General features: G+C 36.7%; 2 long non-coding RNA genes across 2 annotated transcripts; both read right to left on the bottom strand.

Moving 5' to 3' along the window:
• Window positions 1-285: 285 nt before the first annotated feature.
• Window positions 286-5,609, bottom strand: LOC110458085. The gene is made up of 3 exons (XR_002463766.1): window positions 5,503-5,609; window positions 2,366-2,486; window positions 286-549 (listed from the first exon to the last, which is right to left on the bottom strand). It is a non-coding gene; the product is annotated as an uncharacterized LOC110458085 (long non-coding RNA).
• Window positions 5,610-7,612: 2,003 nt separating this feature from the next.
• Window positions 7,613-14,021, bottom strand: LOC110458084. Its single transcript, XR_002463765.1, has 3 exons — window positions 13,913-14,021; window positions 9,687-9,807; window positions 7,613-7,870 (listed from the first exon to the last, which is right to left on the bottom strand). It is a non-coding gene; the product is annotated as an uncharacterized LOC110458084 (long non-coding RNA).
• Window positions 14,022-25,038: the final 11,017 nt, after the last annotated feature.

Here is a 25,038-nt window from a genome sequence, read left to right as displayed (position 1 = left end):
GCCAAACTGTCTAGCTGGAAAAACTCAAAATAATGTGTCAAGTTAGTCCGGAGTGTTCTTTATGTTTTCCAATGCCTTATCTGGGTAAAGAACTGAAAACTGGAATTGACCTCTTTTGGGCTGTGTGCTACACACGAATGAGTTTATTTGTGTTTGGTTTGAGAGCTAAGAGCCGATTAAATTACCTCACGTAGTATTAGTTAATCACGCTCTCAAAATAAACTCAAAACACTACAGCATTGATATTTTTTCAACTTAAGAAATAAAGTATAACAAAACAATTAATCAAATCAATATGTTTAATTAAGAGACATGGTTAAATTGATTCACAATATCAAAACTTTTTGCTGATATGCAATTTCTTGTACATTTAAAAAAAAAAAAAGTTAATGTTCTCAAATTTTGTTTTCAGACGCCATAGTCTCATATTCCTGGATTGTCCAGCCGTTTATCACTTTTTGGGGGCTGTGTACTTGTCGTTGTTTGGATTTAGCTGGACGCCGTGATTATCGGCATCCTTCTTGTCCCCCTGGAAATGGCGGTCATAACCTTTACAAAATACAAGAATTCTTATTTAACGTCGCATATCTAAAATAATAAATCATTCGTATTGTAGTGCTATTCTTGCGAAAAACATAAAGTAGAATAATAATCACGTGCAGGAAATTACAAAGACTAGTTAAATGACAAACAAATATCACAGAGGCAATTTAACAAGTTAAACAAAGCAGCACATATATATAATCACAGACAGGAAGCATAAGAAATGTATATTTATAAAACTAGATATAAGTCCTGAAAACTTGTATGTTACACACGTATTTATAATTAGAGTTAAGGATGTACACCTCTGAGAAGTCAAAAGATTCCCGTATTAAACTTTTCTTATATGGATTTTTGGAAAAAGGAGTTAATGGCATAGTGGAAAATGCAAAAAAAAACTATATGTCCGTGTGTTCGTTTTTGTGTTATGATCGGTCAAAAATACCAATTTAACAAAACATGTGATTTTAGGTGATTTTTTGGGTTTTGACCATTTGCAGAACAAATTCATACAATTTCTTCTAAGTGTGTTATCAGATATGTATGAATGTTTGTAGAATTGATGAAAATATAATTTTCTTTGGAATTATGGAAGTAAAATTTCTAAATCTTATTCTTTTAACTCAGAAAGCCGATTTTAGTTACCCCTACCCCCTATTTTTTAATGAAAAAAATACTCATTTTTTACCATTTTTTGCAGATTAAACGCTTGATATAAAAAGTTCTGGTATTAAACTTTGTTCATATTTAATGAAATAAATGAAAATGTGTTTCTCTTTCTAAAACATCTACAACAATGGGGGGTCAGTGTGCTTCTTTTTTGTCCCATTATCATTTGTGGTTTTTTTTTACCTTTTTCGGGGTCAAAAATCAAAAGTTCTTCAGTAACACTAAATATGTAAAATAAATATCAATAATGTATCATTTTCCTGTTTGTTGCGTATTATTTTTATCATATTGAACATTATAAAAATGTACGGCAAAATTGAACCTGCTACAATTAAAAATGGCGACACATTGACAATTTAAGTGATCAATCTAGTGTCAAAAAAGGTGAAAGTTTGGCCTTTTTTGAAGTGCAAGAAATACACATTAATACACATTTTCAAAATGGCCGCTGAATTGGTATTTTTTTTAAATTCAGGTAAAAAAAGTTCTACAAACAACAGGCATCTAGTTTTTTGACATATTTTTCAGATGCGTGTTTGCTAATAAACTTGATCATAATTTGTTAAATATTACAAAAACCCATTACACCAGATCAAAACGAGACTTGAACGTGATCGAAACCTCAGAAGAGAACATCCTTAAAGCACCATGAACGTGTATGATACATATATAGGCCTACTTATATAATAAAACGTAAACACAGGATTCACACTAATATAATGACATTCTTGATGTTTGTTCTGTGCATGAATCGACCAACTGAAAACAACTGCCATTAGACCATGAATACACTATGAATACAACGATTCTCGTGCAACCAGTCAGCTGATTTACTACGCATAGTACCGTTTCTGATAAGAGTTATCTCCCCTTTTCCGTGATAACGTAGTTGCGAGAAATAATGATAAAGAATTGTACTATTATTATTATTATTGTTATGTTCTGAGGAGCGTTATCGCGCTCCACAGGATATGTAGATCAGCTACAGCTATTCATTGCCGCAATGTACACGAAAAAGAATCCATTCCATCCCTATATAGTGTGTTTTAAAATAGGACAATGATGTCAGTTACCAGAAACGTTTTAGCAGATCTATAAACCTATTTTAGAAGCATTTGATCAAAATATACTGCCTGACATTTCAATGTCCTACCTTGGTGCTTCGTACTGTTGGGGTTACATTGGTCGGCATGATTGTCATTGTCCTTCTGTGTAGGAACTTTGCCTCCTTGACCGGACATGGTGGCTGTCTAACTGGTGATGTGTGTGATTATCTGGAAAAGATACAGAAAAGAATTATTTAGATGCACATTAAGCACGGAAAATACGTTTTCATGCGTCAGTGTTCCCCACCAAACAGAAATCCATGACATTGAAAACTGTCATCTACGTAACGGTCTATGTTTATATAGTGCATTCCGCAGCGTATCTGGATTACCGATCAAATATAGGTGTCTCTAAATGATGGACATCCCCTTTTTACAATAATATATACGAAGTAGTTCAGTACAGTTTCACAAGTCTCCAGGCACTCCTCTATGACTAACTTCTATAACCGATAAAGTTCACCGAGCGATTCAGAAGCACTTACGTTGAAGGTTGACATGAGAGGTAAAAACTAAACCCATACATTGTGAACGCGACTCCTTTTTTCGAATTCTTTGGTGTCTATGATCACTAGTTTACCGCGCGGCATTCTAGGATTTAATTCTAAAAAATCTTATTATTTTTCTAGAACGTTATAACGATGCCATTTTGTTATTGTTTTACTGGTTTCAAATTCATTAATAATTAATTTGGTAATTTCAACAATCCCTTTTTAAATGCTCGATAACGCTCGATAGTACTTTGAAACTGAGTTTATATGTGAATACGGGGCATAGACCATGAACAAATAGAGCGGTTTGCTTTATTTTAGAATGTTTTAAACATGTTTCCGTATTTTATTTGAAAAAACTTCCACCTTTAGTTTAAACTGTAATGAATAATTAGTTATTCAATAATCTAACATATTTATATCACATAAATATGATTTCAGAAGGAAAACAACGTATATATGGCCTCTTAAGTTGACGTTGGAATGTGTAGCTGTATACCTAAAACCATGATGTAAGTGATGGTTGTTACAATGTTTATCTCCGAACAGAACGAGATGGTGAATTCGTTGTTAATGGTGGGCTATTTAGTGTGACAGTATCATTTTTTCTGGGGTTTAAAACGAACGAGGAAAAAAAGAGAAAAAGAAGAGAATTCGATATGTAGTTTTTGTGACCGTAAAAGGGGACGGAGTGGGGCATAAAAAACACTTGCACTATGTAACTGGAAGTTTTAAATACGAAAGCAATTTTTTTTAACGACAGAAAACAACTTAACAGTCGGAAAAAATAGACGTACCAATCATTTGTTTCCAACCTATGTTGCATTAAAAACCGTTATAGCTATATGTAAATATGTAGACGCCAATGACCGACAGAAGCAAATCTCCCCACGACGTGATCCAAAACTAACAACACCCACGAATTCTAACTTCATAGAAATCCTCTAATAAATGGTAACTTTTTTCTTTGTTTTTCTTCTTTATGTTTTGCTATTGTTTGTTAATTGATGGCTTTATTGCATGCTGTGTTAAACATTCATAGCGGTCCTCGCCAAGCCTGGACAAATCAAAACCAAAGAACAGGCTTTCTTCTTCCGCGGAAGATCTTTAAATGCTGTGTTAATAATTTCATGGTATGATTAATGGTATAAAATGTTGAAATACATATGAAAACGTTCAATAAATCAAAGAAAAAATGTAAAAAAAAAATACGAAAAGGCGAGTTTTTTCAGTGAGCATCATGAACTATATCAATCTCAGATTACTACGCTTTTTGGACCGAATAATTTCTTCACAAAAAAAACCCCAAAAAACCCCACTTTATCTCCTTCCGCGAAAGATCTTTAGATAATGTGTTCATTATTTCATGATATGATCAATGCTACATGTATAATATGGTAAAATATAGAAAATATGTAAGGGTCTTTAACAGCGGCGATTTTAATCAGTGAAAGTTACGAACTATATTTGGTTCAAATTACTACGCCTCGTATTCCAATACTCTAAAGTGTGTATGTGTAAGTGTTTTCTCCCATTGTCCATCATTGTGTAGTTTCATGCTCGCGACTTGTTGAACGACTGTTTGATAACTGTCCTTGATAAAGTAGGCTTCGTGTTTTCTTTGTCTCAATGGAAAGTCTCCAAGGGAAAGAGAATGTTGACTGATACTAAAGAAGCTGTCAGCAGCTGTGCCTAACGAGTTTGTAGATAGCTTCCCAATACAGTCTCTAGATAATGGCCCGATTAGTTTAATACAAGTGCTTCGTGAATATATATATATAGCATATTGAGCATCAAAAGTTAAAACCGTATATACATATCATTCTAATTAACCAGAAACTGATTAATTATATAGGTCTTTAACCGTCGTTACAATATCGAGAGAAGGAGAGATACACAAGGGACTTGCATAAGTCCGTGATTACACGCACTGGAAATAATACAATCTCGTTTTAATATTTTGTATAATTAATCATGATACTGACAAATTGTAATAATAATATCATAATTATTTAATTATATGATCTATATAACATTTCTTTATTTAATTTTGTATTAAATCGTAAACTTTCCCATAATCTTACGGGGCAATTTTGGTTTGCAGGGTTGTCTGATCAAGTCACTGATACTAATTTTAAAGGATCAGTAGCTTCATTCCTTGAAGGATTTCTATCGATTTGAAACACTAATAGGACCATAATATCAGACAAGTTTCAATTTCAAGGCTGTTGGGTCAAGGTCATCGTTACTTCTTTGTATACTCCAAATGATAGCCAGTAAGGGACCTTATATTGTTTAAGCAATACTCTGCTTGTTATATATATTTTTATTGAAAAATATGATTAAGGGGCTATTGACCCTTAATCAACAACATTTTCTTTATTATTAACTGCCATTCTGTACAGATATACCACCTCCTTCACAGCATCCCTGAGTGCCCTCGGCACTTTGATGTTATAATATACATGTACTAGTACGAGCTTAGTCAGTAGCATCCGCCCTACAATGCCTTAATAACATCTGAAATTATTGATGTGCTCGACTTTCTCAAAATATACGCGTTTAAAAAAACTAATTACAACTGTTTTAAACATTACAGAGCGTAGTCGGGGAATCACATCGCTTGTACTTTCAAAAAAATCGGATGATTCACAGCTTCTGATCCAAAAATCTAAAACAAAAGGTAGATTTACCTGGAGATATTGTTGAGATGTACAGTATGGATACTTGAATGGGCGCTTTGTGACTCGTGTCGATCTCACCGCCTACTATGGATAACGCATCACTGGAAATTTTCAGGTTTCTTTTCGTGCTTCCACGAAACAGTCCGTTGTATTGGGTCACCTTACCTTGGCCTTGTATCGTTATTGTTTTTGTCAATCGCAAACATATCTACTGGTTAACTAATTCAATACTACGCAGTGTGTATTGATATGTCTCGAGATCGAGCTAATTCGTCAACCCACGAACTTGAATAATAAACATAACCGGCTAACAATAATGACGTACATTTTTTCATTGAAAAATGAGATGGCGTTTACTTGGAATTGTCTGTGAGAACCTGTCACGGGGGAAGGCGTTTACTTGGAATTGTCTGTGAGAACCTGTCACGGGGGAAGGCGTTTACTTGGAATTGTCTGTGAGAACCTGTCACGGTGGAAGGCGCACTACAGTAAACGATATTAGTTTCAAGTGGAATTTCAGTCAAGTAAAATTGATATTTTAATTGCACAAATATTGATGTCAAATCAGCCGTCCCTGAAATTCCTTGATATAAATGTTTTGCAGCCTGACAATAATGACATGGGTTTTTTTCTCTCATGAAATTACCACATATACCCCCTACCGATACTATTCTGTGTTTACACTGATGTCCTCGTGTATCTGCAGTTTACATATTGATTCTGTTTACTAGAAACTAAAGAGGTTGAGAAAACATGTCCCCATTTACCTGAGCCATGCGCATGTCTATACTCTGAGTCATGTTATGTTTTCTGAAAACAGCACTATTGAATAGAGATTAAGTAAACCAGTGGTTAGGGGGCAGATTTCTATCTGCATATTCACATTGCATATAGGCATATAGAAATATACATATTTAACAGTACTTAACAAATAAATTGTACAATGACGGACAACATATGCAATAGATTAAATTCAATACTTAACAATTACAAATTTACGAAATAGTTATAAGTGAGAGGAAAACTAAGAGCTTTTCCGAAGGAAACTTAGCGGACTCCTATGAATCATGATTTAATTGTTTAAGGAATTATACAAATTAGCCTTTAGCTACATGTAGCCAAAATCTCTAGGAAAATAAAAATTCAAAGTCAATCACACAATCTCAACATGAAGGTAGAACGATTATAATATATTACATAGTGAACATGAGAGTATACACTCTTTGTTAAGTATGAGAAACAAGACGTGTATATACGGCGTATGCTAACAGTTCATTTAATCAAGTACTTGCCCAAAATTCTAATGAGTTTCAAATTTTTGCTAGACAGTAACTCTATTAACTTGAAAACAGAACTGAGCAGGTACAATCATAACAATGGTTGAGCATCACTGAGTAGGTACTATTGTTTACTATGGCTGAGCATCACTGAGCAGGTACAATCATAACAATGGTTGAGAATCACTGAACAGGTACAATTGTTAACTATGGCTGAACATCACTGAGCAGGTACGATTGTTAACTAGGACTGAGAATCACTGAGCAGATACAATTGTTAACTAGGGCTGAGCATCACTGAGCAAGTACAATTGTTAACTAAGGCTGAGCACCACTGAGCAGGTACAATTGTTAACTAGGGTTGAGCATTACTGACCAGGTACAATTGTTATATAGGGTTCAGCATTACTGACCAGGTACAATTGTTATATAGGGCTGAGCNACTAGAGTTGAGCATCACTGAGCAGGTACAATTGTTAACTATGGTTGAGCATCACTGAGCAGGTACAATTGTTAACTAAGGCTGAGCACAACAGGTGTTTTATTGAACCCGAAGGCCAAACTGTCTAGCTGGAAAAACTCAAAATAATGTGTCAAGTTATTCCGGCGTGTTCTTTATGTTTTCCAATGCCTTATCTGGGTAAAGAACTGAAAACTGGAATTGACCTCTTTTGGGCTGTGTGCTACACACGAACGAGTTTATTTGTGTTTGGTTTGAGAGCTAAGAGCCGATTAAATTACCTCACGCAGTATTAGTTAATCACGCTCTCAAAATAAACTCAAAACACTACAGCATTGATATTTTTTTAAACTTAAGAAATAAAGTATAACAAAACAATTAATCAAATCAATATGTTTTATTAAGAGACATGGTTAAATTGATTCACAACATCAAAACTTTTTGCTGGTATGCAATTTCTTGTACATTTAAAAAAAGTTAATGTTCTCAAATTTTGTTTTCAGACGCCATAGTCTCATATTCCTGGATTGTCCAGCCGTTTATCACTTTTTGGGGGCTGTGTACTTGTCGTTGTTTGGATTTCGCTGGACGCTGTGATTATCGGCATCATTCTTGCCCCCCTTGAATGGGCTGCTATAACCTTTACAAAATACAAGAATTCTTAATTAACGTCGCATATCTAAAATAATAAATCATTCGTATTGTAGTGCTATTCTTGCGAAAAACATGAAGTATAATAATAATCACGTGCAGGAAATTACAAAGACTAGTTAAATAACAAACAAATATCACAGAGGCAATTTAACAAGTTAAACAAAGCAGCACATATATATAATCACAGACAGGAAGCATAAGAAATGTATATTTATAAAACTAGATATAAGTCCTGAAAACTTGTATGTTACACACGTATTTATAATTAGAGTTAAGGAGGTACACCTCTGAGAAGTCAAAAAATTCCCGTATTAAACTTTTCTTATATGGATTTTTGGAAAAAGGAGTTAATGGCATAGTGGAAAATGCAAAAAAAAACTATATGTCCGTGTGTTCGTTTTTGTGTTATGATCGGTCAAAGATGCCAATTTAACAAAACATGTGATTTTAGGTGATTTTTGGGGTTTTGACCATTTACAGAACAAATTCATACAATTTCTTCCAAGTGTGTTATCAGATATGTATGAATGTTTGTAGAATTGATGAAAATATAATTTTCTTTGGAATTATGGAAGTAAAATTTCTAAATCTTATTCTTTTAACTCAGAAAGCCGATTTTAGTTACCCCTACCCCCTATTTTTTAATGAAAAAAATACTCATTTTTTACCATTTTTTGCAGATTAAACGCTTGATATAAAAAGTTCTGGTATTAAACTTTGTTCATATTTAATGAAATAAATGAAAATGTGTTTCTCTTTCTAAAACATCTACAACAATGGGGGGTCAGTGTGCTTCTTTTTTGTCCCATTATCATTTGTGGTTTTTTTTTACCTTTTTCGGGGTCAAAAATCAAAAGTTCTTCAGTAACACTAAATATGTAAAATAAATATCAATAATGTATCATTTTCCTGTTTGTTGCGTATTATTTTTATCATATTGAACATTATAAAAATGTACGGCAAAATTGAACCTGCTACAATTAAAAATGGCGACACATTGACAATTTAAGTGATCAATCTAGTGTCAAAAAAGGTGAAAGTTTGGCCTTTTTTGAAGTGCAAGAAATACACATTAATACACATTTTCAAAATGGCCGCTGAATTGGTATTTTTTTTAAATTCAGGTAAAAAAAGTTCTACAAACAACAGGCATCTAGTTTTTTGACATATTTTTCAGATGCGTGTTTGCTAATAAACTTGATCATAATTTGTTAAATATTACAAAAACCCATTACACCAGATCAAAACGAGACTTGAACGTGATCGAAACCTCAGAAGAGAACATCCTTAAAGCACCATGAACGTGTATGATACATATATAGGCCTACTTATATAATAAAACGTAAACACAGGATTCACACTAATATAATGACATTCTTGATGTTTGTTCTGTGCATGAATCGACCAACTGAAAACAACTGCCATTAGACCATGAATACACTATGAATACAACGATTCTCGTGCAACCAGTCAGCTGATTTACTACGCATAGTACCGTTTCTGATAAGAGTTATCTCCCCTTTTCCGTGATAACGTAGTTGCGAGAAATAATGATAAATAATTGTACTATTATTATTATTATTGTTATGTTCTGAGGAGCGTTATCGCGCTCCACAGGATATGTAGATCAGCTACAGCTATTCATTGCCGCAATGTACACGAAAAAGAATCCATTCCATCCCTATATAGTGTGTTTTAAAATAGGACGATGATGTCAGTTACCAGAAACGTTTTAGCAGATCTATAAACCTATTTTAGAAGCATTTGATCAAAATATACTGCCTGACATTTCAATGTCCTACCTTGGTGCTTCGTACTGTTGGGGTTACATTGGTCGGCATGATTGTCATTGTCCTTCTGTGTAGGAACTTTGCCTCCTTGACCGGACATGGTGGCTGTCTAACTGGTGATGTGTGTGATTATCTGGAAAAGATACAGAAAAGAATTATTTAGATGCACATCAAGCACGGAAAATACGTTTTCATGCGTCAGTGTTCACCACCAAACAGAAAACCATGACAATGAAAACTGTCATCTACGTAACGGTCTATGTTTATATCGTGCATTCCGCAGCGTATCTGGATTACCGATCAAATATAGGCGTCTCTAAATGATGGACCTGTTTACAATATACGAAGTAGTCCAGTACAGTTTCACGTGCAAGTCTCCAGCCACTCATCTATGACTAACTTCTATAACCGATAAAGTTCACCGAGCGATTCAGAAGCACTTAGGTTGAAGGTTGAAATGAAAGGTAAAAACTAAACCCATACATTGTGAACGCAACTTTGGTGTCTATGATCACTAGTTTACCGCGCGGCATTCTAGGATTTTATTGAAAAAAAATCTTATTATTTTTCTTGAACGTTATAACGATGCCATTTTCTTATTGTTTTACTGGTTTCAAATACATAGATAATTCATTTGGTAATTTCAACAATCCCTTTTTAAATGCTCGATAACGCTCGATAGTACTTTGAAACTGAGTTTATATGTGAATAGACCATGCACAAATAGAACGGTTTGCTTTATTTTAGAATGTTTTAAAAATGTTTCCGTATTTTATTTAAAAAAACTTCCCCTTTAGTTTAAACTGTAATGAATAATTAGTTTTTTCAATAATCTAACATATGTGTTATCACATAAATATGATTTCAGAGGGAAAACAACGTGCATATGGCCTCTAAAGTTGACGTTGGAATGTGTAGCTGTATACCTCAAACCATGATGTAATTGATGGTTGTTACAATGTTTATCTCCGAACAGAAAAAGGTGGAGAATTCGTTGTTAATGGTGGGCTATTAAGTGTTTAACACCGAACAGAACGAGGTGGAGAATTCATTGTTAATGGTTGGGTATTTAGTGTTTAACACCGAACAGAACAACGAGATGGAGAATTCGTTGTTAATGGTTGGGTATTTAGTGTTAAACACTGAACAGAACAACGAGATGGAGAACTCGTTGTTAATGGTTGGGTATTTAGTGTTTATCACCGAACAGAACGAGATGGAGAATTCGTTGTTAATGGTGGGCTATTAAGTGTTTATCACCGAACAGGACGAGATGGAGAATTCGTTGTTAATGGTGGGCTATTAAGTGTTTAACACCGAACAGAACGAGATGGAGAATTCGTTGTTAATGGTTGGGTATTTAGTGTTAAACACCGAACAAAAAGAGATGGAGAATTCGTTGTTAATGGTTGGCTATTAAGTGTTTAACACTGAACAGAACGAGATGGAGATTTCGTTGTTAATGGTTGGCTATTAAGTGTTTAACACTGAACAGAACGAGATGGAGATTTCGTTGTTAATGGTGGGCTATTAAGTGTTTAACACCGAACAGAACGAGATGGAGATTTCGTTGTTAATGGTGGGCTATTTAGTGTTTAACACCGAACAAAACGAGATTGAGAATTTGTTATTAATGGTTGGGTATTTAGTGTTTAACACCGAACAGAACGAGATGGAGAACTCGTTGTTAATGGTGGGCTATTAAGTGTTTAACACGGAACAGAACGAGATGGAGAATTCGTTGTTAATGGTGGGCTATTAAGTGTTTAACACCGAACAGAACGAGGTGGAGAATTCGTTGTTAATGGTTGGGTATTTAGTGTTAAACACCGAACAAAAAGAGATGGAGAATTCGTTGTTAATGATTGGGTATTTAGTGTTTAACACCGAACAGAACGAGATGGAGAATTCGTTGTTAATGGTTGGGTATTTAGTGTTTAACACCGAACAGAACGAGATGGAGAATTCGTTGTTAATGGTTGGCTATTTAGTGTTTATCACTGAACAGAACGAGATGGAGAATTCGTTGTTAATGGTTGGCTATTTAGTGTTTATCACTGAACAGAACGAGATGGAGAATTCGTTGTTAATGGTTGGCTATTTAGTGTTTATCACTGAACAGAACGAGATGGAGAATTCGTTGTTAATGGTTGGGTATTTAGTGTTTAACACTGAACAGAACGAGATGGAGAAATCGTTGTTAATAGTTTGGTGTTTGGTGTTTAGTGTTTAACACCGAGGGGAGCGACAGTATCATTTTTTCTGTGGTTTAAAACGAACGAAGAAAAAAAAGAGAAAAAAGAAGAAAATTCGATATATATTTTTTTGGTGACCGTAAAAGGGGACGGGGGTGGGGCATAAAAACACTTGCACTATGTAACTGGAAGTTTTAAATACGAAAGCAATTTTTTTTAACGACAGAAAACAACTTAACAGTCGGAAAAAATAGACGTACCAATCACTTGTTTCTAACCTATGTTGCATTAAAAACCGTTATAGCTATATGCAAATATGTAGACGCCAATGACCGACAGAAGCAAATCTCCCCACGACGTGATCCAAAACTAGCAACACCCACGAATTCTAACTTCATAGAAATCCCCTTATAAATGGTAACTTTTTTCTATGTTTTTCTTCTTTATGTTTTGCTATTGTTTGTTAATTGATGGCTTTATTGGATGCTGTGTATAGCATTCTTAGCGGTCCTCGCCAAGCCTGGACAAATCAAAACCAAACAACAGTATTTCTTCTTCCGCGGAAGATCTTTAAATGCTGTGTTAATAATTTCATGGTATGATTAATGGTATAAAATGTTGAAATACATATGAAAACGATCAATAAATCAAAGAAAAATGTAAAAAAAGTACGAAATGGCGAGTTTTTTCAGTGAGCATTATGAACTATATCAATCTCAGATTACTACGCCTTTTGGACCGAATAATTTCTTCACAAAAATAACCAACAACACTTTATCGCCTTCCACGAAAGATCTTTAGATAATGTGTTCATTATTTCATGATATGATCAATGCTATAATATAGTAAAATATATCTGTATAAGACAAAAAAAATCAAAGAAAATATGTAAGGGTCTTTAACAGCGGCGTTTTTAATCAGTGAAAGTTCCGAACTATATTTGGTTCAAATTACTACGCCTCGTATTCCAATACTCTAACTGTTTGATAACTGTCCTTGATAAAGTAGGCTTCGTGTTTTCTTTGTCTCAATGGAAAGTCTCCAAGTGAAAGAGAATGTTGACTGATACTAAAGTAGCCGTCAGCAGCTGTGCCTAACTAGTTTGTAGATAGCTTCCCAATACAGTCTCTAGATAATGGCCCGATTAGTTTAATACAAGTGCTTCGTGAATATATATATATATAGTATATTGAACATCAAAAGTTAAAACCGTATATACATATCATTCTTATTAACCAGACACTGAATAATTATATAGGTCTTTAACCGTCGTTACAATATCGAGAGAAGGAGAGTACACAAGGGACTTGCATAAGTCCGTGATTACACGCACTGGAAATGATACAATCTCGTTTTAATATTTTGTATAATTAATCATGATACTAACAAATTGTAATAATAATATCATAATTATTTAATTATATTATCTATTTCCCATAATCTTACGGGGCAATTTTGGTTTGCAGGGTTGTCTGGTCAAGTCACTGTTACTAATTTTAAAGGATCAGTAGCTTCATTCCTTGAAGGATTTCTATCGATTTGAAACACTAATTAAGGACCATAATATCAGACAAGTTTCAATTTCAGGGCTGTTGGGTCAAGGTCATCGTTACTTATTTGTATACTCCTAATGATAGCCAGTAAGGGACCTTATATTGTTTAAGCAATACTCTGCTTGTTATATATATTTTTTATTGAAAAATATGATTAAGGGGCTATTGACCCTTACTCAACATTTTCTTTATTATTTACTGCCATACCACCTCCTTCAAAGCATCCCTGAGTGCCCTCGGCACTTTGATGTTATAATATACATGTACTAGTACGAGCTTAGTCAGTAGAATCCGCCCTTTACTGCCTTAATAACATCTGAAATTATTGATGTGCTCGACTTTCTCAAAATATACGCGTTTAAAAAAACTAATTACAACTGTTTTTAACATTACAGAGCGTAGTCGGGGAATCACATCGTCTTGAACTTTCAAAAAAATCGGATGATTCACAGCTTCTGATCCAAAAATCTAAAACAAAAGGTAGACTTACCTGGAGATATTGTTGAGATGTACAGTATGGATACTGGAATGGGCGCTTTGTGACTCGTGTCGATCCCACCGCCTTTTATGTACGCAGTTAATCCGCGCATGCGTAGATAACGCATCACTGGAAATTTTCAGGTTTCTTTTTGTGCTTCCACGAAACAGTCCGTTGTATTGGTGTACATTTCCTATACTTGGGTCACCTTACCTTCGCCTTGTATCGTTATTGTTTTGTCAATCGCAAATATATCTACTGGTTAATTGATTTAATACTAAGCAGTGTGTATTGATATGTCTCGAGATCGAGCTGATTCGTCAACCCACGAACTTGAATAATAAACATAAACGGCTAACAATAATGACGTACAGTTTTTTCATTGAAAAATGAGGTGGCGTTTACTTGGAATTGTATGTGAGAAGCTGTCACGGGGGAAGGCGCACTACATTAAACGATATTGGTTTCAAGTGGAATGTCAGTCAAGTAAAATTGATATTTTAATTGCACAAATATTGATGTCAAATCAGCCGTCCCTGAAATTCCTTGATACAAATGTTTTGCAGCCTGACAATAATGACATGGTTTTTTCCTCTCATGAAATTACCACATATACCCCCTACCGGTTCTATTCTGTGTTCACACTGATGTCCTTGTGTATCTGCAGTTTACATAGTGATTGTGTTGAATAGAAACTAAAGAGGTTGAGAAAACATGTCCCCATTTACCTGAGCCATGCGCATGTCTATACTCTGAGTCATGTTATGTTTTCTGAAAACAGCACTATTGAGTAGAGATTAAGTAAACCAGTGGTTAGGGGCCAGATTTCTATCTGCATATTCACATTGCATATAGGCATATAAAAATATACATATTTAACAGTATTTAACAAATAAATTGTACAATGACGGACAACATATGCAATGGATTAAATTCAATACTTAACAATTACAAATTTACGAAATAGTTATAAGTGAGAGGAAAACTAAGAGCTTTTCCGAAGGAAACTTAGCGGACTCCTATGAAGCATAATTTATTTGTTTAAGGAATTATACAAATTAGCCTTTAGCTACATGTAGCCAAAATCTCTAGGAAAATAAAAATTCAAAGTCAATCACACAATCTCAACATGAAGGTAGAACGATTATAATATATTACATAGTGAACATGAGAGTATACACTCTTTGTTAAGTAGGAGAAACAAGACGTGTATATACGGCGTATGCTAACACTTCATTTAATCAAGTACTTGCCCAAATTTCTAATGAGTTTCAAATGTTTGCTAGAGAGTAACTCTATTAACTTGAAAACAGAAGGACGAAAATATGGCTTGATGTAAGATACTCTTAATTCTTAAAATACAGGACAAATAAGAATGATATGAAACTCATCCTCGACAACTCCAAGATCACACAAAGTACATAATCTCTGGTTTGGAGGCAATGCATTGTATCTTCCTGTCTCTATATTAAGTTTGTGGGCTTGCAATCTATATTTCGCAAGAATATATGTACATTTTCTAAATAGCGGTTTTGTGAAATACCATTGTAGATCAAAACGGTCAACAATGTGTTTAATACAACACACATTTTAAAGATGTCTCAAATATGTATCTCATACGCGAACTAAGATCATGGATAGTACGTAGGTTCCTGAAATAAATGATTGAATTAAAAATACAAAATATCGTAAAAAATATTTCCTTATGGAAGACAGTGTGGCAATAATTTGAATGTTTAGAAAGGCATTCATCAATACATAAGGTAAAACAAAATACTAAACATTATCTCTGTACTTCTTACAGCATGAACTTATTTAGAATAAAACAAAAACAAAACCTGGCAGAAACTTTATCTGGACGAGGTGGTTAGTAACGGACAAGCACTCTATCAGATACTGTGGGTCCGAAGTGGGGAAATAGTCAGATATATGGTCAGGGTTATAGGGGTTACAGCTGAAAAATGGGGTATGAATCAAAGTGCAGGCATATTTATTACCAGTCGGTTGTCGCACGCGATAATGGTTTACATTTCCTGGTATTACGCGGTTTCGCTTTCCATACGGACAATAATTATGCAATTATCAATGCTATTTATAATACCATATGCTAATTATATGTTTGTAAGTATGACAAGGTAATTGCCATTTTCTTTCAGTATGATTTGTTAAAATGAAAATGAAATAGCATCATATAAAAGTAATAAAAAATGGCATATCGAAAGAGATTATTGGCATGTGTGTCACTTCCTAGTAACGCTGTCTGCATCGAAAGCAAAACATCAAAAAAATACTCGTAATACTGGAATATTCAGGTATGTCTCTCGAATTGAAGGACCGTGATATTGTAATAAATGCCGTCACGAGACCCTTCATGATTTAATCAGAGTGCGACACTAATTCACCATGACCGTCTCGGTTCAGTATTGGACTTTTGGATCGAAAGGTTACGGTAAGAAAATTAACATATACCCTATCACCATTGATTTAACGTATACTGCTGAATAGGAATGTCTGTTGGTGCTTTCATCCAATAATTATTGTTTGTGTGATAATCCCTGAACTATCAAGGTAATACACTTTGTTTTGGTTAATCCTTGAGAAAGCGCAGGTTTTAGGATGTGTTCACGAAACGATAGGTTTTTCCACAATTGGTTTCGATTTCATTCCGCTGAAGCGGAGTTGTAAATGATTCTAGTAGAGCTTGTTGTATTTCTTGTTTACATTATGCAATAACCTTTCTGCACTATGTAAGATGAGACAAACTATTTATACATGGTTTCGGGGAACGAAACTACATGAACATTTCTAAAAAGCAAACACGCCTACACACAATATGAGTTTTACATGTACTTATCATACGTCTTCAAAATAACGATCATAAATATCTTGAAGACGTTGTGCATTTTCTGAAAACATTACATGACCTAGATTGTAACAAACGTGAGGTTAATGAGGTACATATGTAGATACCTAATGAGGTAGAAAAATCAAACTTATTGTTTAGTCTATATTTAAACACTTGTTGAGAAATGACGGTATTGATATACCACAAGAATGTATGCTAAATTCATGATTGCATAATACTCTACTAGTAAAAGGTGAGCCACACCATGTCTGACTTCGCAATAACTTTACTCAGATTTGGAAAAGGGGGTTTCATTTGTATTTATAAATCTTCGACAACGACCACCTTTTGTCAAAAAGTGTACCCAACTCATCGATAATCCCCTCACACAGACGACTATGTTTATACGGTTATACCCTAATACAGACACAGACTAGGGGCCTGTTCGTGTGTGCGGAACAACCGGTACGTCCATTTATAGCTCACCGGGTCCGAAGGACCAAGGTGATCTTATGCCATACCGTGGCGTCCGTCGTCCGTCCGTCGTCCGTCCGTCAACAGTTTCTTTAAACGACTTCTTCTTCTTAACCACTGATTGGAATTTAGCTAAATTTGACTGGAAGCATCCCTAGGTAGTGGGGATTCAAAATGGTACAAATGGTGGGGCTGACCCCCCAGTGGGCTGAGGGTCGGGGGGAAAAGGGGGCAATTTGGCTATATTGCTACACACGACTTCTTCTGTAGAACTGTGCACTGGATATCAATCATATTTAATCAAAAGCATTCATGGGAGGCAGGGATTCAAAATTGTACAAATGGTGTGGCTGACCTCCAGGGGGCTGAGGGGCGGTGTCAAAAAGAGTTATTTGGCTATATTGCTTTAAGCGACTTCTTCTCTGGAACTAAGAAATGGATATCAACCATATATGACTAGAAGCATCTCTAGGTGGTGGAGAATCAGATTTGTACAAATGGTGGGGCTGACACCCAGGGGGCTTAGGGGCGGGGCCAAAGGGGGGCAATTTGGCTATATTGCTACACACGACTTCTTCTGTAGAACTATGCCATGGATATCGATCATATTTGGTCGGATGCATTCATGGGAGGCAGGGATTCACTATTGTACACATGGTGGAGCTGACCCCCCTGGCTAAGGGGTGGGGCCATAAAAAGTTAATTACTTGGAAATAGTTGAGATCCCCTCCATATAACCATATATACAATTGCTGAGTATAAAGAGAAGAATGCACATATGCTTACAAGATGGCCTTTGGGACTGCCCCACCATTGGAAACTTAACCCCTGGGTCATAACTTCGAAATGGTTAAGATCCCCACCCCAAAACTATATATACAAATGCTGGGCAAAAAAAGACAAATGCAGTCATGATATTATTATTATTGATCCTGGGGTCCGGCCACAACCCTAGAGACCAAGTTTCTGAGTCACAGCTTGGAAACAGTTGAGATCCCCACCCCATAACCATACATAAAATTGTTGGGCATGAACAATCTAATACAGATATGCTACAAGGATTGGCCTTGTGGTCTGTCATATTCCCTTGGATCTCATTTAGAGAATATTTTGCAATGATTGCTTAGACAGGTAAGCGATACAGGCCTGGGCCTCTTGTTAAATATAACATTTTTGGGTATAAATCCTGGCGAACCTACAAATATTTATGCAGGCCTTATTTCATAAATGAACAACTCTGGTCCAACAGGTTCAAAACGGAACGAAAACGGCCAAGGTTTTATACTATTGTCCCTTCACACTGACTGGGTGTAATAATATTGGCCCCCTCACATAGACTACGTTATATGACATTTTCCCCCTCACATATACTAGGTTTTATAATATTCGCCCCCTCACATAGACTAGGTTTTATAATATTGCCCCCCTCACATATACTAGGTTTTATAATATTGGCCTCCTCACATAGACTTCATTTTATAATATTACCCTCATCACATAGACTAGGTTTTATAATATTGGCCCCCTCACATAGACTAGGTTTTATAACAATGGCCCTAACTAGGTTTTATAATATTGGCCCCGACCCAACCCCCATATCCTATGCTTACGGACACGGAGTATAACTCAGTGTGTTGTGGTAATGGTGGGCTAATATTTTTAGTCCGGAAAGAGCTTCGCTACTCTTTTGAAGGTATACAAATTGTGCAATCAAATCGTATTATTGGAATGTGATGCCGCATCCATCGTGTCAACTCAAAGCCTCCTGTTTGGAGTGTACTTGCCTAGTGACTCCAATATAGCTGATTTTACAGAAGTTATTGAAGCTCTTGGAGATATTGTTAAAACCATGGTTAAAACCATGGTGGACGAAAGCGGTGAGAGAAGCGCACAAGTGTGCACGTGATCGACGAAAGGAATGGATAGCTGACGGTAAACCACGAGGCTTTCATTATCCAACCTATCGCCAATATAAAAGCGATAAACGTCACTTCATAAGAAATTGAACGACGCAGCGGATTGTGATAATGCAACATTCTGGCAGGCTTTGAAGAAATTAAAAGGAACGTCCTACACTAGATCTTCAACCTTAAAAGTTCAGGGCGAGTTACTTAGGTCACCTGAAGATATTGCGGAAGCATTCAAAAACTATTTTTGGAACGTTTTTAAACGTGACACTGATGCATCGGACTTGATAAATTGTGAAATTACAACTGACCCCATGTCTGTTTTTGATACGGATGAACTAAATCGGAAAATCGTGTTTAATGAAATTGAATGTGCTCTAAGAAAACTTAAGTTAAATAAAGCACCCGGAAACGATAGTGTTCGCAATTAACAACTACGTTATGGAGGACGAACCCTGATACTATGTTTACAAAAGCTGTACACCAAATGTATCGAACTTGCTCACGTACCTGGTATCTGGAAAAGAGGTTTAATTCTTCCTATTCACAAAGGTGGTAACACGTCTCGGTGTGATCCCGCTAGTTATCGCCCAATTTCCCTGTTATGTTGTTCCTACAGGCCTCCCTGGCGACTTCAGTCCTTCCCGAATCTTTAGGATGTACGACAGCGTCTTTCTCTCTCCAGGAGACGATTTACCATAACCTTGAGTTAAACAGCACCTTTTATTTAGCCTTTCTCGATATTGAAAAGGCCTTCGACACTGTTTGCCACGCAGGGCTAATGGCAAAAGTAAAAGATCTTGGAGTCATTGGACAACTTTCTTCCAGTGTATTCGCGAGTCTTACACCGATATTGTGAGCGCTGTGACGTGGCAGGGAACGACGTCACCTTGGTTTCCTGTTGAGTCAGGGTTTCGACAAGGAGGAGAACTGTCGATATTTCTATACTTAACATTCATCGATTCCCTTCTTTGCAAGTTAGAGAATAGTAAGCTTGGTGCTAAAGTCCAATGCTTATTAACTGGAAATCCGACGTTAGCCGACGACATATCTTTGACCACAACTTCCCCGCTTTCACTTCAAAAGCTTCTGAACATTTGCTATGAATACAGTCGTGACTGGAAATTCGTATTTAATCACTCAAAGTGTAAAACTGTTGTTATTGGATATTACATACCAAGACAGCCTGATGCTAGTTGGATGATTGGACCTGTCACTATTGAGACCACATCATCTCAAGTTCATCTAGGAACTATATTGTAAGCTCACAAATGTCTAACGCCGAACGCATGCAGGCTGCGTGTGACAAAGGGTGACAGACGCTACATTCTATCATAGGGCTTTGTCCCTCAGCATGTGATATCAATCCTCTAGTAAAAATCAGTCTTTATAAGAAAGTGATACTACCTTCAATTCTATATGGATGTGAGCACTGGGTTCAACTCGGTAATACCGACCTCGCGAAACTTAGTCGCTTTCAACATTAAGCTGCTAATGTCATTCTTGGAGCTGATCGTCGTGCCAGGTCAGATATTGTTGAGCCTATACTTGGTTTGATTAGAATTTCTTCAGCTATTGATAAGAGGAAGCTAATATTTCTGGGAAAGCTTGTTCTGATGGAGCAGTCTCTCTTAACTAAGCAGATCTTCACAAGAAGACTACATTCATTCCTTCATTTGCAAACGGAAAATGTTAGAAGTGTTCGTGAAAGAGGGATTGTTCCGGATATTGTGCAGATAATCTACAAATATAACCTGTCGTCTTTCTTGGATGCACACCTTCGTAACCACACGTTCCCCTCTAAACTTCAGTGGAAGCGGAAAGTGAGAAATTCCATAATGGCTACAGAAAACCTGACCCTAAATGATCGACTAAGAAACAACCGTGATTTTGATATATTTAGGAACTGTCACTCCTCCTACAACCCGTACATTATGTTGCGCGCGGCAAAATCTAACAGAGACATAGAAGCAATTCACTCATTGTGCAGATTATTGGCAAAGCCTTCGGCACCTGACCAGAACGTTTGCTCTAAGGGTTCCCAACATTTCTGTGACGTCATATCTCACTATTGCTGTACCTGCGAGTACACCAGTGAACTCCGGGCTCATTTTCTACAGATGACCCTGTATAAGTTTGGATTGAATGTGTTCAATTACATTGATCAACATGACACTGCTCCCTTTGTTCACAAATTATTAGGTGCAAAAACAGGTCCCCAATTTCAGGATGATACAACTCAAAAACTGTTTCTGATGCATGCAGCATACTTTGTCGTGCGCGCTTCGCGAACTCAAGTGAATGGAATGATTTAAGAAACCATGACTAAGACTTTTACTCGCATTCGCGAGGACACAGTTCTTTAGCTGCGCCCTACCGCGGCATTTTCTGTCCTTTTTGTAATATTTGCTTTTTTTCTTGTACACAAATATCTCCTTTTTGGAGGAAATAAAGTTTGATGATGATACTAGGTTTTATGATATTGGCCCCCTTACAGAGACTAAGTTTTATAATATTGACCCCTTCACATAGACTAGGTTTTATGATATTGGCCCCCTCACATAGACTAGGTTTTATAATATTGGCCCCCTCACATAGACTAGGTTTTATAATATTGGCCCCCTCACATAGACTAGGTTTTATGATATTGGCCCCCTCACATAGACTAGGTTTTATGATATTGGCCCCCTCACATAGACTAGGTTTTATAATATTGCCCCCCTTACATAGACTAGGTTTTATAATATTGGCCCCCTCACATAGACTACGTTTTATAATATTGGCGCCTTCACATAGACTAGGTTTTATAATATTTGCCATTCACATAGATAAAGATATACAATATTGGCCCTCACATAGACTAGGTTTTATAATATTGCCCCCTCACGTAGACTGGGTTTAAAAATAGTGGACCCCAAAAAAAACTTTGTTTTATAATATTCGTCCTCACACAACCTTGGTTTCATAATATTGGCCCTCACACAAACTTGGTTTTATAATATTGTCCCCACCCGCACACCCCTTCACATAGACTAGGTTTCATAACATTGGCCCTAACTAGGTTTTATAATATGGCCCCAATCCCGACCCCCCTTCACATAAACTAGGTTTTATAACATTGGCCCTAACTAGGTTTTATAATATGGCCCCCACCCCGACCCCCCTTCACATAGACTAGGTTCTATAATATGGCCCCCACCCCGACCCCCCTTCACATAGACTAGGTTTTATAACATTGGCCCTAACTAGGTTTTTAAAATATTGCCCCCACCCGGACTCCCCCTTTACATAGACTGGGTTTTATCTTATTGGCCCCTGACATAGACTGGGTTTTATAATATTTGCCATTCACATAGATAAAGGTATACAATATTGGCCCTCACATAGACTAGGTTTTATAATATTGCCCCCTTACGTAGACTGGGTTTAAAAATAGTGGCCCCTAAACAGAAACTTGGTTTTCTAATATTCGTCCTCACACAACCTTGGTTTTATAATATTGGCCCTCACACAAACTTGGTTTTATAATATTGCCCCCACCCGCACACCCCTTCACATAGACTGGGTTTTATCTTATTGACCCCTCACAAAGACTGGGTTTTATAATATTGGCCATTCACATAGATAAAGTCCATGTAGTAGTCCAGTATATCGTGAGCTCGGACATGGAGTAGTCCAGTATACTCTGAGCTCGGACATGTAGTAGTCTAGTATACTGTGAGCTCGGACATGTAGTAGTCTAGTATACTGTGAGCTCGGACATGTAGTAGTCTAGTATACTGTGAGCTCGGACATGTAGTAGTCTAGTATACTGTGAGCTCGGACATGTAGTAGTCTAGTATACTGTGAGCTCGGACATTTAGTAGTCTAGTATACTGTGAGCTCGGATATTTAGTAGTTTAGTATACTGTGAGCTCGGACATGTAGTAGTCTAGTATCGGACATTTAGTAGTCTAGTATACTGTGAGCTCGGACATGTAGTAGTAGTCTAGTATACTGTGAGCTAGGACAAGTAGTAGTCTAGTATACTGTGAGCTCGGACGTGTACTAGATAAGTATACTGTGAGCTCGGACGTGTACTAGTTAAGTATACTGTGAGCTCGGACGTGTACTAGTTTAGTATACTGTGAGCTCGGATATTTAGTAGTCTAGTATACTGTGAGCTCGGGCATGTAGTAGTATAGTATTCTGTGAGCTCGGACATGTAGTAGTAGTCTAGTATACTGTGAGCTCGGACAAGTAGTAGTCTAGTATACTGTGAGCTCGGACGTGTACTAGTTAAGTATACTGTGAGCTCGGACGTGTACTAGTTTAGTATACNTAGTAGTCTAGTATACTGTGAGCTCGGACATGTAGTAGTCTAATATACTGTGAATTGGGTCATGTAGTAGTCTAGTATACTGTAAGCTCGGACATGTAGTAGTCTAGTATACTGTGAGCTCGGACGTGTACTAGTTAAGTATACTGTGAGCTCGGACGTGTACTAGTTAAGTATACTGTGAGCTCGGACGTGTACTAGTTTAGTATACTGTGAGGTCGGACATTTAGTAGTGTAGTATACTGTGAGCTCGGACATGTAGTAGTCTTATATACTGTGCGTTGGGACATGTAGTAGTCTAGTATACTGTGAGCTCGGCCATGTAGTAGTAGTCTAGAATACTGTAAGCTCGGACATGTAGAAGTCTAGTATACTGTGAGCTCGGACATGTATTAGTATAGTATACTGTGAGCTCTGACATGCAGTAGTCTAGTATACTGTGAGCTCTGACATGTAGTACTCTAGTATACTGTGAGCTCGGACATGTAGTAGTCTAGTATGCTGTGAGCTCGGACATGTAGTAGTAGTCTAGTATACTGTGAGCTCGGACGTGTACTAGTTTAGTATACTGTGAGGTCGGACATTTAGTAGTGTAGTATACTGTGAGCTCGGACATGTAGTAGTCTAGTATGCTGTGAGCTCGGACATGTAGTAGTAGTCTAGTATACTGTGAGCTCGGACGTGTACTAGTTAAGTATACTGTGAGCTCGGACGTGTACTAGTTAAGTATACTGTGAGCTCGGACGTGTACTAGTTTAGTATACTGTGAGGTCGGACATTTAGTAGTGTAGTATACTGTGAGCTCGGACATGTAGTAGTTTAGTATATTGTGAGCTCGGACATGTAGTAGTTTAGTATACTGTGAGCTCGGACATGTAGTAGTTTAGTATATTGTGAGCTCGGACATGTAGTAGTTTAGTATATTGTGAGCTCGGACATGTAGTAGTCGTATATACTGTGAGTTGGGTCATGTAGTAGTCTAGTATATTGGGAGCTCGGACATGTAGTAGTCTAATATACTGTGAGCTCGGACATGTAGTAGTTTAGTATATTGTGAGCTCGGACATGTAGTAGTCTTATATACTGTGAGTTGGGTCATGTTGTAGTCTAGTATATTGTGAGCTCGGACATGTAGTAGTCGTATATACTGTGAGTTGGGTCATGTAGTAGTCTAGTATATTGGGAGCTCGGACATGTAGTAGTCTAATATACTGTGAGCTCGGACATGTAGTAATTTAGTATATTGTGAGCTCGGACATGTAGTAGTTTAGTATACTGTGAGCTCGGACATGTAGTAGTCTAGTATATTGTGAGCTCGGACATGTAGTAGTCTAGTATATTGTGAGCTCGGACATGTAGTAGTTTAGTATACTGTGAGCTCGAACATGTAGTAGTTTAGTATATTGTGAGCTCGGACATGTAGTAGTCGTATATACTGTGAGTTGGGTCATGTAGTAGTCTAGTATATTGTGAGCTCGGACATGTAGTAGTTTAGTATACTGTGAGCTCGGACATGTAGTAGTATAGTATACTGTGAGCTCAGACATGTAGTAGTAGTCTAGTATACTGTGAGCTCGGACGTGTACTCGTATAG

Source organism: Mizuhopecten yessoensis, unplaced genomic scaffold (genome assembly GCF_002113885.1).
Source record: "Mizuhopecten yessoensis strain PY_sf001 unplaced genomic scaffold, ASM211388v2 scaffold9425, whole genome shotgun sequence".
Classification (NCBI taxonomy): domain Eukaryota; kingdom Metazoa; phylum Mollusca; class Bivalvia; order Pectinida; family Pectinidae; genus Mizuhopecten; species Mizuhopecten yessoensis.
This window is presented reverse-complemented; position numbering and strand designations above follow the sequence as displayed.